Source organism: Adiantum capillus-veneris, chromosome 20 (assembly GCF_014529385.1).
Source record: "Adiantum capillus-veneris isolate H3 chromosome 20, ASM1452938v2, whole genome shotgun sequence".
Lineage (NCBI taxonomy): Eukaryota > Viridiplantae > Streptophyta > Polypodiopsida > Polypodiales > Pteridaceae > Adiantum > Adiantum capillus-veneris.
This window is the reverse complement of record NC_140950.1, coordinates 76,016,831-76,029,908: the sequence shown is the minus strand read 5'-3', so window position 1 is coordinate 76,029,908 and position 13,078 is coordinate 76,016,831. Positions and strand designations below refer to the sequence as shown.

General features: G+C 43.6%; 1 pseudogene; it reads left to right on the top strand.

Moving 5' to 3' along the window:
- The first annotated feature begins 11,340 nt into the window (after window positions 1-11,340).
- On the top strand, window positions 11,341-12,283 carry LOC147432777 (uncharacterized; annotated as a pseudogene).
- The last annotated feature ends 795 nt before the right edge of the window (window positions 12,284-13,078 follow it).

The following is a 13,078-nucleotide window of genomic DNA, read 5'->3' as shown; positions in this document are numbered from 1 at the left end:
TGTTCACTTTCATGGTAGGCCAATAGAAATATGTTTCAATTCCCTTTAAGGTAGACTGAATCCCTCTATGCCCCGCATAAGGTGGAGCATGAGATTCATACATTACTTTCTCACGTAGTGAGTTAGTAACGCATAGTCTATTGCCATAGAGAAGATAACCATCTTGTAAAGTAAATGGTTCTTCTTTCTTCCCTAATGCAAGGGCTGAAATCACATCTCTAAAATCGGGATCAATAGCATATTCATCTATCATTGAAGATAGATCATTGTGAGTTGCTATGGAAACCGCATTCACTCTCGGCCGTCTTGAGAGTGCATCAGCTACTTGAATATGCTTGCCAGCAATGTGAGCAATATGAAAATGAAATTGCAAAAGGAAATTTTCCCACCTCATTTGTTTGTCGAAGAGCTTGGTCTGCGTCATGAAGTACTTAAGACTTTGGTGATCCGTTCGCAGAATGAAAGGAGTCCCCAATAAATAGTGCTTCCATGAGTCTAAGGCATGTAGAACTACAAGGAGTTCCTTTTCGTATATGCCTAGAGCTTGCTCAGCAGGGTCGAGCCGTCGACTTTCATAGCCTATGGCGTGACCTTCTTGGAGCAAAACAGCTCCAAGGCAATCACCACAAGCATCGCATTGGACCTCAAATGGTTTTGAGAGATCCGGTAGTGTAAGCACAGGTTGAGAGATAAGCTTTTCAAAAGCATTGTTCTCCTTAGAAGACCATGTATACCTAACGCTTTCCTTCGTTAGGTCATGTAATGGTCCCGCAATTTGTTAGAACTTTTCTATGAAGCGTCTATATTATGCACACATACCTATGAAGCTTCTTAGTTCATGAAGATTCCTTGGTTTAGGCTATCCTTTTATTACCTCTAACTTGGATGGATCCATTTGGATGCCATCTTGAGAGATAATGTGACCTAAATACTGAATCTCTTGCAAGAAAAATTCACTTTTCTTTCGATTAACATAAAGTTTATTCTCTCTTAAAACTTGAAATATTACCTAGAGGTGTTGATTGTGTTCCTCCAATGAATTAGAGTAGATGATAATGTCATCAAAGAACACTCCAGTGAAGGTTCGATAAGGCCTGAACAGCTTCTCCATCAAGCGGTTGAATGTGTCTGGTGCATTGGTCAAGCCAAAAGGCATGACAATGTATTCGTAAAGACCAAATGTAGTACGAAATGCGGTCTTTACAATGTCTTGATCAACTATCCTTATTTGATGATAGCCACTTTTTAGGTCAACCCTACTGAAGTAGGTCGATCCTTGAAGCTTATCAAATAGGTCTTCTACCCGTGGAACGGGAAACCTATTCTTGATAGTGATCCTATTTAGTGCTCTATAGTCGACACACATACAATATGTGCCATCTTTCTTTTGCACTAATAACACAGGTGAGCAAAATGGAGATGAGCTTGGCCTAACCATACCCTTCTCAACTAACTCATGCACTTGCCGCATAATCTCCTCTTGTTGAGCTTGAGAAACTCTATAAGGAGGTTTATTAGGCGGTGAACTTCCTGGAAGAAGTTCAATTGCATGGTCATCATTACCTTGTTTAGGAGATAGCTCACAAGGGATGTCGTCAATAAAAACATCTTGAAACCCCTTGAGAAAATTGGATAACTCTAATTCCTTTTGGTTGCTTTTATTTTCTTTTGCTAAAGCATTAGGTTCATTTTGAGAGTCTTTAACAAAAATCATGTACACAGAAATAGAGCTCTTTATTGACTTGTTGAAAGTTGGTGTATGTACAATGGGGATGGTGTTACCCATTTCCTTAGCATCTATATACATGTCTTTTTCCCTGAACTTAAAGGAGATTCTCCTTTCAGGAAATTTAACATCGGTAGCCAGGCGGTCAAACCATGGTGTCCCTAGGATTACATCCTCATGCTTGAGAGAAGAGATAAAGAAGTCCTCTTTGTCCCCATAGCCTTGGACATGAAGCCTCAATTTCCCGATTAAGGGAGTGACTGAAGCTTCTTGCCCTTTGAAGGCACTGTCTGCGGGTAGGACATCTCCAATCTCGTAGGATTGTATTCCTAGCTTGGTGGCCAACTCTATAGATATAAAATTGTGAGTAGAACTAGGGTCAAAGAGAATAAATGCATCATGTTCTCTTACCTTTCCCCAAGCATGGCATAGAGGAGATCCTTTGTGGTGAGTTTGGTGAGTCTCCTCCTCTTGGATTTCAACCAAGGAAGCTCTAGGAGGATCTTGGCGGTTGTTCTTTTGGGGACAAGCGCGGTACGCATGCCCTTGTTCGCCGCACTTGAAACACCGGTTATCCTTACGATAACGCTCAAGCTCTTCAGGAGAGAGTTTATTCTTACCTTTGTAAACTCTCTTCTCTTTAGCTTTGTTGGAGTTGCCCTTAGGAGACTTTTAGACATTGTCCTTCCCCTTAGGATCATTGGAACCCTTGTTTTCCGGGGGCTTATTATTTCTTTTTGCCCCCGTTTGGAAATTGATTCGAGAGGCGACCATAGTGTGGTGAATTACCGCCGATATGGTACGTGGTCTTTGGGAGTTGACATACTCCGCCAGTTCTTCGGTTAAGCCCGTACAAAATTGTTGCTTTTGCTCTCCAAAATCCAACTTTTTGAAGATAGTGGCTTTGAGTTGTAGGTCCCAAAACTTGTCTACATATTTGTGGATAGATTCATTGGGAGAGAGCTTTAAGCTTCGCCATTTGGTGAGTACTTTGTCTTTGGCATCGGTGGCCAAAAACTTCTTCATAATGGAAGCTCTTAAAGCTTTCCATGTTCGTGGAGCTTCACCGTTGGCTCGTAGGCTAGACCACCATTGTCTGGCGGACTTTTGAAAGTGCATAGCTACATGGCGTAGCTTAGAGGACTCTGTGAAGCCCTCATCTCCAAACGCCGCATCGAATTGTTGGATAAAGGCCAAGACTTTGTCCGTAGCGCCAAAGGTACCATCATAGGTAAGGAAAGAGATACTCTTCCCTCCCTCTTTGAATTTCTTCAACTTGGACGACCTCTTCCATGCGGCATAGGATTTCCTATGGCCTCTTCTTTTTTATGGTTCAAAGGTTGCACCATCGCTTTCTTCAGAAGGTGGAGAAGAGGGTGACCTCTTTCTCGCATTTTTCTTGTCTTGATCTTTGTCGTCTTCACCATAGCTTTCATAAGAGGAAGAGGATGAAGAAGATGGAGAAGAGGGTGTCCTCTTTCTCGCCTTTTTCTTCTCTTGATTTTTATCATCCCTCTTTGAATTATGGCGTGGAGAAGAGTGTGATGGTCTTCTCCGCTGTGGTGGTGATGGAGAGCGTTTAGCCCGCCGTCTTCGTGGAGCCATCTCCGCCGAGGTGGCGGGAGACTCGCTTCTTTCTCGTTCCTTCGGTGGAGGCTCTTGAGTTCTCCTTTGGTAAGGAGATGCATCATCAAGAAGTAAATTCTTGAGCCCTTCATATGGATTCTCTTCTTCTTCCCGAATTGGAGAGAGACCTCTTTTGGTAGTCTCACAAGGAGGCTTCCTAGGTGTTCTCTTGTCATGGTGATGAGCTTGGAGAATCCCGTGAGCACGGAGATGCCGTTGCACTTCACTTTGGAGAGATGGATTGCCCATGGCTTGTTGAAGCCTAGAAACAAGATAGTTAACAAGCATTGAAGCATCATTAGTAGCTTGCTCATGAGCAAAATCAAAGTTATCAACATTAATTTCACTCTCTTTACTATTGTCAGCCATTCTAACAACTTTTAGGTGTAAACTTTTTAGGTGTACTTTGGCACTTCAAGCCCTAGTTGCTACTCCTCTTTACCCCTTTAGAAAAAGCACTCAAGCTACTCTACCCGCGGCTCGAATACCATTAATTGCAAGGAATAGAAGAGAGGGTCTTTCGACACCAAAACAGCACCGGCTCCTGTCAAGCTTCTGATAGCTCAATAGTGGTTAAGCCGTAGGCAAGCCCCATAGGACTCCACTATTAAGACCATAGCTCTCGACGGTGATGCCCCGTTAGCTGCACGAAGGCAGGCGCACTACAAGGCTGAAAAATCCCTATTCTACTTACTCACAGTCAATTAATAATACCAACCATTTGTAGCTAGCTTAAGGACCTCCCTTCTTGAGCAAGAAAAGAGAAACCTTGGGCTCTGATACCAATGTAACATTTAATGGCCTAATAACTTATGTGTAGTGGATATTAGCATGAACATAGTGGGCATTTCATTAGAATAGATTCCTAATGAGAATTACAAGAGTGCTTGGGTGGAGAGAGCAACAAAAAGCATAACACCTAGTTAGATAGCATCGACAATACTTTCAAAAGAGAGAGAAATTAAGCTATTGACAACAGTTGAGGACCGGATTTTCATGGAGCCGGTCCCCCCTCCAAAAGGCTTTGTATTATGGTTTCTCCCATCAAGAGAGACATTGTACAATACAATTCTTTGTGTTCCTTCAAGACTAGCTAGTGCAATGAAGATGGAAACTTCATGCACTAAGCAAAACACTTAACAAACACAACATGAATTATCCCCGTTCTCAGACCCAAGACCTCACACACCTTGGAAGATGGTGAGAGCTAGCAGGGTATGAGAGTAGATTGAGAGGAAGAAGGAGTATCTTACGAGAAAGATGTACATCTCCTCACATAATCACTCATATGTAACATAGCTTAGCTTAGTAATTAGCTTGGTAGAGGATATGAGCATGCATTGAAGCTTGGCTCTTGGTTGGATTTGCATCCACATGCCAAGAGAGTGTTGATGTAGGCTTCTACTCATAAGCTTGGAGTAGGTGATGAGTTCTCCATTAAAGCTTGGGAAGAGATAGTCTTCTCTTTCTTCACACATGAGCTTGTGTGAGTGTGTGTGTGATAATGCCTTGCGAAAATCATCCCCCTCTCTCTCTTGGGCGAGTCCTCTTGCTAATTGCTCTTGCTGAAGCCTCATTGGCCCTCCCCAAGTCAAGCCAATTACAATTAAGCAGCATAAGTGATAGCCTTCTCACATGTGTCCCCCTTTCCCCTTTTGTGAGAGATTTAGGTAATTAAATAAGTAAACTAAACTCTCATTGGACCCCTTTGCCTCCTGGCCAATAGGAATCAGGCAAGCCATGGGGCTCCTGAATGCTCATTCGACCCCTTGGGAGACTGCGCGATAGTCTTTTAGGAGACTTAATTCTCATTGGTTTCTTTTATTAAATGTTTTTAAATTAATTAAACTAGATTTACTCTAGCTTAATTCTCATTGGTCCACTTCAAGGGTCATCCAATAGAAATTGGGCACACCTTGTGGGCATCTGGTCTAGGGAGCTGACATGTGTCCCTCATTCCCTTTGTGTAAAGGGATCCTGTGTGTGTGTGTGGCTTTCTCTCTCATCCCCTACCTTTAGGGCTCGCCCCCTCCCATGTAGGGATGTGCAAAGACTTTTAGGGCACACACAAATCATCCAATTTTCCCTAGGGTTGACCTTTGGACACAACCTTTGAATTTTGGAACCTTAGCATTTTGGAAGTCTTAATGGGCTGAACCTTAGGGTCTTTTTAGCCCATTGTTGCACATGGCTCTTTTGCAGATGGCCCCCCCTTTGGATCCCTATTTTCCCTCGTTTGGATCCCTATTGTGGCGGGTCTGCTAGCTTAACCAATATTCTAGCTTTTTCTCCCCTGGCCTTCCCCACATTAAATGATCAGTTTAATATGAGAAAATCATTTAGGAGAATTAGATATTGATTATTATGACAATAGAAATGGCCAGGAATGTGAATAATAAGGGGCTCGTTTGACTAGAGCAATTCTGGGATGGAAATATGAAGTGGTGGAAAACTGCTAACTCTATAGCCATCCAATTTCAATTGAATGGCTTTGAGATCTTACTAGTCCACAGCGTGTTGAAAGAGCTTGATAAGGTGGTGATGCCAATTTGTGAATGTGACACTTAGAGATGTCCTGGGAGTAGCCTCTTTTAAAAACGACACTCTAGAGGCATTTACCATGCATTAATGCAAGAGGCTAATTGGTGTAGCACCCTCAACAAATTATGGAAGAGGCAATGGACGGAAAAGCGGTGGGAGGAAGTCATGGAGAACATCTGGAAGCGAAGGTGGCCTCAGTATATGAAGATATTTTTGTGGAAAGTGATGTAGGGTGCTCTCTCGACGGGAGTAAAGGTACAAGAAAGAGGCATCGGGTCCGATCATTGCTTAGGGGGCAGAATGGCTAGTGAAAACCTGGCCCACCTTTTCATGGGATGCCAAGCAATTAGGGGCATGGCTGGGAAATTATGCAAGTGGGTTCAAAGGACATGGCAAATTAAGTTCTTCATGAATGATCTGTTTTTTGGTAGTAATAGGTTGGGAAGTCCTGCTCTTCTGGTCTGCACTCAAATAATCAGGTACTACTTCTTGCACCATATTTTTTGGCAAGCAAGGAACCACCGTGTATTTGAGGGGGATATGGATGTGGCAATCTTTTATGAAATCATACAAGAGAGTAGAGTGACGATTCACATGATCGGAGGCAAACAAGCCTCAGAGGATTGGTCTAGAACAATACATAACATCTTGTAAAAGGGAAAGCCTATGAGTGGTAGTGGTTTTTCTGCCAAGCAGATAACGTGAAATCATGGGACCCTCAAGGCTCGGTCTGAGCTTGAGATTGTTGTATATTGTTGATGTTCTTAATACTGTCCACTCACAATTGTGAGTTTTGAAAAAAAAAAGGCATGACCGTTGTAGAAAATGTCTTGATAATGACACTTAAATAGAGGGTTTGCAAATCAAAGCAATTATTCCCAGTGTACTTGTGTTTTAAATTGTCAAAGTGGCTATTATACTTTCTTTCCCCCTTGGCATATGTCATGGCTTGTTTGGCCAGCGAATAACTGAAAATCAATGACTCCTCTCAGTGATAAAGGCTTTGGATTGTGTAATGGCCTCTGCAATCTCCACCTGCTATAGAAGAAACTTCTTTAAAGCATTGTAAGCTCAATTCACCAGTCTATCTTTGAGAATCCTTCCGCTTTAAGATTGTGAGACGATCTCCATCTGTCTACTGACTTCTTTCAATTCATGTTCGAGCTGCGACTTTACATTCTTCAGTTTCTCCCGGTCTTCACTGCTATATCCCTCAGCAATTGTGGCTTTGTTGCAGACCATAGGATAAGGACCCTTTAAGATGCTCGCAAATGAGATGGCTAGTCTGAGAATACCAGAGCCGATAGCCATCTCGTTGGTGTTTGTACAAATAGTTTCTTGAGGCTCCTCCACCTTGAGTGTCTTACCTCAAAATTTTACCCTTTGGTATTGAGGTCAACCACTATCTACTCGGGTTGGTCTCTTAGTCAATGCTATACCTCTCATACTGTCATCATGTGATGTATGTGATGTTTGCTCAACCCCTTCGTCCATCGGTACAATGCCTTCCAGCATGGACAGCTTTCGCATTTCAAGCATCTCCAAAAAAATTCCGATGTCCTCCATTGGTAGCATCTCGGCATCCATGCAAAGATACTCTATGGAGAAAACTATAGTGGCAGGAAGGGGGATGACTGACAAAGCCGTAGCGTAGGAATGAGGCCTAGGAGCGACACAAAAGATAATTTAAAGCGTCGAAGAGTACACAAAAATAGAACGTCGAAGATAATAAAAACCACGACTGGATATAGGCTTTAAGTCGGGGAAGCACCAAAGATAGAAAAGAGACAGGGAGTCCCGGATATGATAAATGTTGTCGGAGGATATTTGTTTGACACATGATCCGGAAAGGTGCGGAGCCTCTAGCTATGAGAGATGTATGAGAGAAATAACAACAGACACTGATAGCTCTGGAAACCACCAAAATCATCAGCAAACTTTTAGTAACTCTTTGAGTACATATTTATCATCAATAGGCAAGATAGTCCATTAGCGATGTCGTCAATTTGATTAACTTAAAAATAAAAATTTTAAGCTCCCTTTACAAAGATTAAGCAAGTCGTTACGGGACCATGAATTATCAATAATATTAACAAAGTTTAGTTGATGATGGTGATGAATATTGAGATTGAATTATCTAAGAAAAAGAGCGTTGATGACGATAGTGAGCATCGACGATCGTAGTGAGCGTGATCTCTCTCTGTTCTCCTTTGCTTCATTCTGTAAAACGATGATGGGGATCCTCACCATGTTGTTCATCCTGCTTCAGTTTCCCTTTTTCTTACAATTCTTTCAATCAAGAGAGCAAGAGTGCGGGCCTTGACAAAGACTATCGTCCTCATGTCAAGACCCAACATCCAAAAACTTTGGAAGAAGCCATCGATCATGCCCAAAGATATGATGATGACCAAGAGAGAAAGGGAAAGGGAAATGCTCCCTACTCTAAGAATACTTTTGCTAAGACCAAGAGCCAATGGAGAGGTAGATCTTTCACACGTTCCAAGAGGAATAAGAGACAATCTACCTTTCCACGCCCACAAGAGGCTTAGAAGCCTAAACAATCACAAGATACTCCACCTGGGTCTCTCAGTAATACTGATTTTGAGTGTTGGTGCACCCAAGTTTCGTCGACCCAAGAAAAAGCCAATATTGGGTGTGTGGAAATCAGCAAGTTGATGGCGGTACTCTTGAGCAGTTACTTGATGCAAGGTACAACAAGAATGGTCCGGATATGTATGCTAAATTTAGCATTTTGCAGGTCAAGTTGGGGATTTTGAGCTCTACTGGCCAATGAGCTTAAAGGTTATCAGGTGGCATGTTATGTATGCAATATGAATGCTCCATTTTGCTGAACTAAAGGCTTTTTTATAACAGAAGGCACTTGTCCAATGGGGAATTATGGGAGCACAAGGTGGTCGACGGTCGTATCAGTCTTCACCTCTTTGGGCAAAGGTCTCGTCACCTGGGAACCATTTTTGTGGAGCGAGCCTCGAAGCTTTGTTTTGATGTTGCTAAGGCAAGCTAGTTTAATTTGTTGGCATTGGTGATCAAAGGTATGCATGCAGGACAGTAGACAATCGGAAGCATGGATTGCGATGCGAGGCCAAGATCGAAGTTTTTTAAATAGTAAAGATGGAGTTGAAGACTTCAAAAAAAGAAAAAACAACAATGTTTTTTTTGTGGGTGCTACGACCTGCAGCAAGGAAAGCAGTAAGGAAACAAGGAAGGAGGAACGCCATCTGGATGGGTTGCATGGGGAGCGCCACTGGCGGCTGCAAGGAGGGATAGCCAGAAGGGGTGACAGCCCGTCATACAGGAGGGCCAAGTTGCAGGGGTTGGCCGCCAAAATCAAAGAGAGGAAAGGTGGCAGGCTACTTAAAATAGAGAAGCGCCAGGTGGGAAGTTTGCATGCGGAGGACGTCGAAGGGGTAGAACACGGCATGCAAGGCCTGGGTGAAGGAGGGAGGCTTTTGAGGAAGCCGATGAAAGAGACTGCTGCAGAGTGGAGGGCCATCGGAGGAGGAGGGGCCGACCTGTACGGGATGCCGAATACAACAGGGCACGGCCAAGGAAGAGCCGGCTTTAGGGGCTGCCAACAGAGCAAGACCGGTATGTGCATGAGCTGCAGCAGGAATGGGTGGCCGCCAGGGCGTGGGGAAGAGTAGGAGCCGCCAATGGGTTGTATGAAGTGAGTTGCCACGGTGAAATAGGAGGCAACTTGAGGGATACAAGGGGCAGGAGCAAGAAAGAGGAAGGAAGGGATTGCTCTTGGGCTGTGCAGACCCGCCAAGGCATGAAGAGGGGAAGCAGCCATACTGAGGGGTGGCGGGCTTCAAGAGAATAAAGGTGGTGCCATATGGGATGAAGGTGGGCTGCAGGTGCCGCCAAGAGCAGATAAGCCAGGGGCGCCAGAGAAGGAAAAGGAGGGACTGTTGTGAGAAAAAACATTGCAGAGAAGGCGACCCAGGGAGAGTGATTCGGGGCCGCAGATTACAGGAGGGACTTGAAGGTTGGCCGAGCTTGAAGCAACATCATTGTGCACATTTTGTTCAAGAATTTTTCCTTCATATTTATCCATTATATTCAGTGTTAATCTCCTCTCTTACTGGTGTGTCTACTTTTATGGCGGGCATATGTATGCTTTTTGTTAAGTGAAACGATGTCCCGTATTTGAGTGTGGTGCATACCTTTAATCTCGAAGTCTCTCTGATAGTGTTGAGATTATTTATATATGCTTAAAGTTTCTATGAAGGGTTGAGGATTGAAATCATGATTGTACATCTGACGCTTGGATTGGGGTAGTCAGGGTTTGGTTGCTTACATGCTCGGACAATAGACATTTCTAGCTTGTGTGGCTGGATGTGTGCTAAATTGGGGATAGGGGTGCTGTGAAATCTGAGGGCTATAGAGAGGCAGTCAGGTTATGTGCTCGGTGTTTTCCCATTTCCCCCTTTCCATCTTGTGGTGCCCCCACTGAGGATCCATTGATTGCTTCCTAAGTGAATCAAGATGAACCAAGAGTTTGGTCCGGTGTTCAAAGGAGATGAAGATGCAGACGATTGGATTGCCGATTTTGAGCTATTTATGCTGGAAGTATTGCAGATGCCAGGTGATGAAGCAAAATTCCGACTCTACCTTTGGTGCTACGAGGTAAAGAAAAACTTTGATTTGATGGCTTAGAAAATGCTTACAAGCAAAAATTGGATTGGATTTCGGGAGCACTTTCTACAAAGGTATCGAAAGGTGGTGTCTGCTTCGGAAGCAGATGCAAAGCTCAAAGGCTTGCAGTAGGACGTAAGTGCAAATTTTGATGCTTTTGTTGATAAATTTGAAGCCTATTGGGGGGATTTTGCGGCTGCTACCATGAACCAATGCGGGATATTTTAAGCGGGAAAGGTTTCTATCTTGCTTGCATCCCTATGTTCGTGAGAGGGTGGACATGAAGATCCAAGCACTTATGATGAAGCTGTTAGAGTTGCCAGAGCAAAGAGTCAAAAGATGAAGAAGAAATTGGAGGCCGGGTTTCTACAGTCTACCATCAACGAAAGCCAATGGACCTAAGCCCAAACAGATTGATGAGCATCAAGAGGTAAAAACTCCTTTTTTTTGTTGATATTAATGTGATCAAAGCACGTGAAGCTGATGCCAGGTTAGAAGAGGCAGAAGAAGTGCCAACCTGGGCTCAAAAGATACAACGGGGCATATTCAGAGTGCCACCTAGTTTGCTTCCTCAAGAGGACGAGGTGATAGAAGATCTTAAAGAAAAGGTGTCAGTTCTAGAGACAGTAACGAGGGTGACAACAAAGGTGCAAGAACCGGCAAGCCCAGAAGAGGAGTTTGACAACTCTCATAGCTCCAACAACAGTTTGGATACCGATGCTACATGGGAGACAGAATCCTTGTCTTCTAGGTACGAGACTTATGATGTTTTTAATGTGGATGAAGTGATGAACAATGTATGCGAGTTGCGGGCCAGCAAGCTAAAGGTCGAAGAGAAGTATCGTGTTTCACCTTGTGTGAATCTGCTAGTCGAGCAGCCCTATCAAATGTTGTGTGATGGTGAGTCCCTATTGGACGAAGAGGTATGGTTGGATTGTGCATCTAGTTTAATTGAAGAGCAGGTTTCTGAGGATGAATTGCAAGAGTGGGAAGCACAAACAGAGGTATGCCGAAGTGATTTGTCTATGTAGGGGGTGGGGCAACCTTGCCTTGGTGAGCATGTAGAGGTGTACTTTGAAGTTTCAGAGTTTGTGTGTGGCCGTGGAGAGTTAGCTCCGACAGATGACTCTATGGAAACAGATACAGGTGCAGCCTATAAGAGAGAGGCTCTATGTGGAGAGAAAGGTGCCACCAACCTTGCAGATGATGAGGTGTTTGAAGAACAGGTTGAAGCTCTAGCAAGTCATGTTCTTGAGTATGAAAAGGTGGCCTTGGTGCCATTTACAGAGGGTTTGGATACAGGTTTGCAAAGGGATCAGGTTTGCTTGGCTATGCAGCAGGTGGAGGCAAATTTCAGGGTTTTGGTATTTTATGTGATGCTATGGATCCATGTGTTATTGGAGGTTTCTTTACAGGTTTTATTGTATCAGTTGCGCGTTTTTTAAAGGGGACTATACTATGGAGGGTTCTGTAACAGATGGCACGATAGCGGCTTGTGGTACCAATGCTTCAAGTGGTCAAAAGCATGTTTATGGTTGGCACGAAGGCTTGTGGATGCATGGTAACAAAGCTCCATGTTATGAAGAACTGGAAGGGTGGCCTCTCTATTGGCCTACAAGTGCAAAGGAATGGTTGAAGATGCATGCTTTACAGGTGGATGGACACGGCCAATGTTTTCTTTTAATGAAGAGGGGAAGCAGCCATACTGAGGGATGGCGGGCTTCAAGATAATAAAGGTGGTGCCATATGGGATGAAGGTGGGCAGCAGGTGTCGCCAAGAGCAGATAATCCAAGGGGTGTCAGAGAAGGAAAAGGAGGGATTGTTGTGAGAAAAAGCATTGCAGAGAAGGCGACCCAGGGAGAGTGATTCGGGGCCGCAGATTATAAAAGGGACTTGAAGGTTGGCCGAGCTTGAAGCAACATCATTGTGCAAATTTTGTCCTAGAATTTTTCCTTGATATTTATCCATTATATTTAGTGTTAATCTCCTCTCTTATTGGTGTGTCTACTTTTATGGCGGGCATATATATGCTTTTTGTTAAGTGAGACGATGTTCCATATTTGAGTGTGGTGCATACGCGTAATCTCAAAGTCTCTCTGATAGTGTTGAGCTTATTTATATATGCTTAAAGTTGGTATGAAGGGTTGAGGAGTGAAATCATGATTGTACATCTGATGCTTGGATTGGGGTTGTCAGGGTTTGGTTGCATACATGCTCGGACAATAGATATTTCTAGTTTGTGTGGCTGGATGTGTGCTAAATTGGGGATAGGGGTGTTGTGAAATCACTGGGCTATAGAGAGGCAGTCAGGTTATCTGCTGGGTGTTTTCCCATTTCCTTCTTTCCAGCGTGAAAAGAAACACAATTTGTGTTTCCGATGTCTTTCGGACCAACATAGCAAGAAGGATTGTCCTCTTTTGCAAGGCAAAGAGAGGACCATGCACACAGTGCAACACCTCACATTAGATTCATCTCCTAAATATTGTGTTGTAGAGGTTCTTCATATAGAATAAAAGCACGTCTTG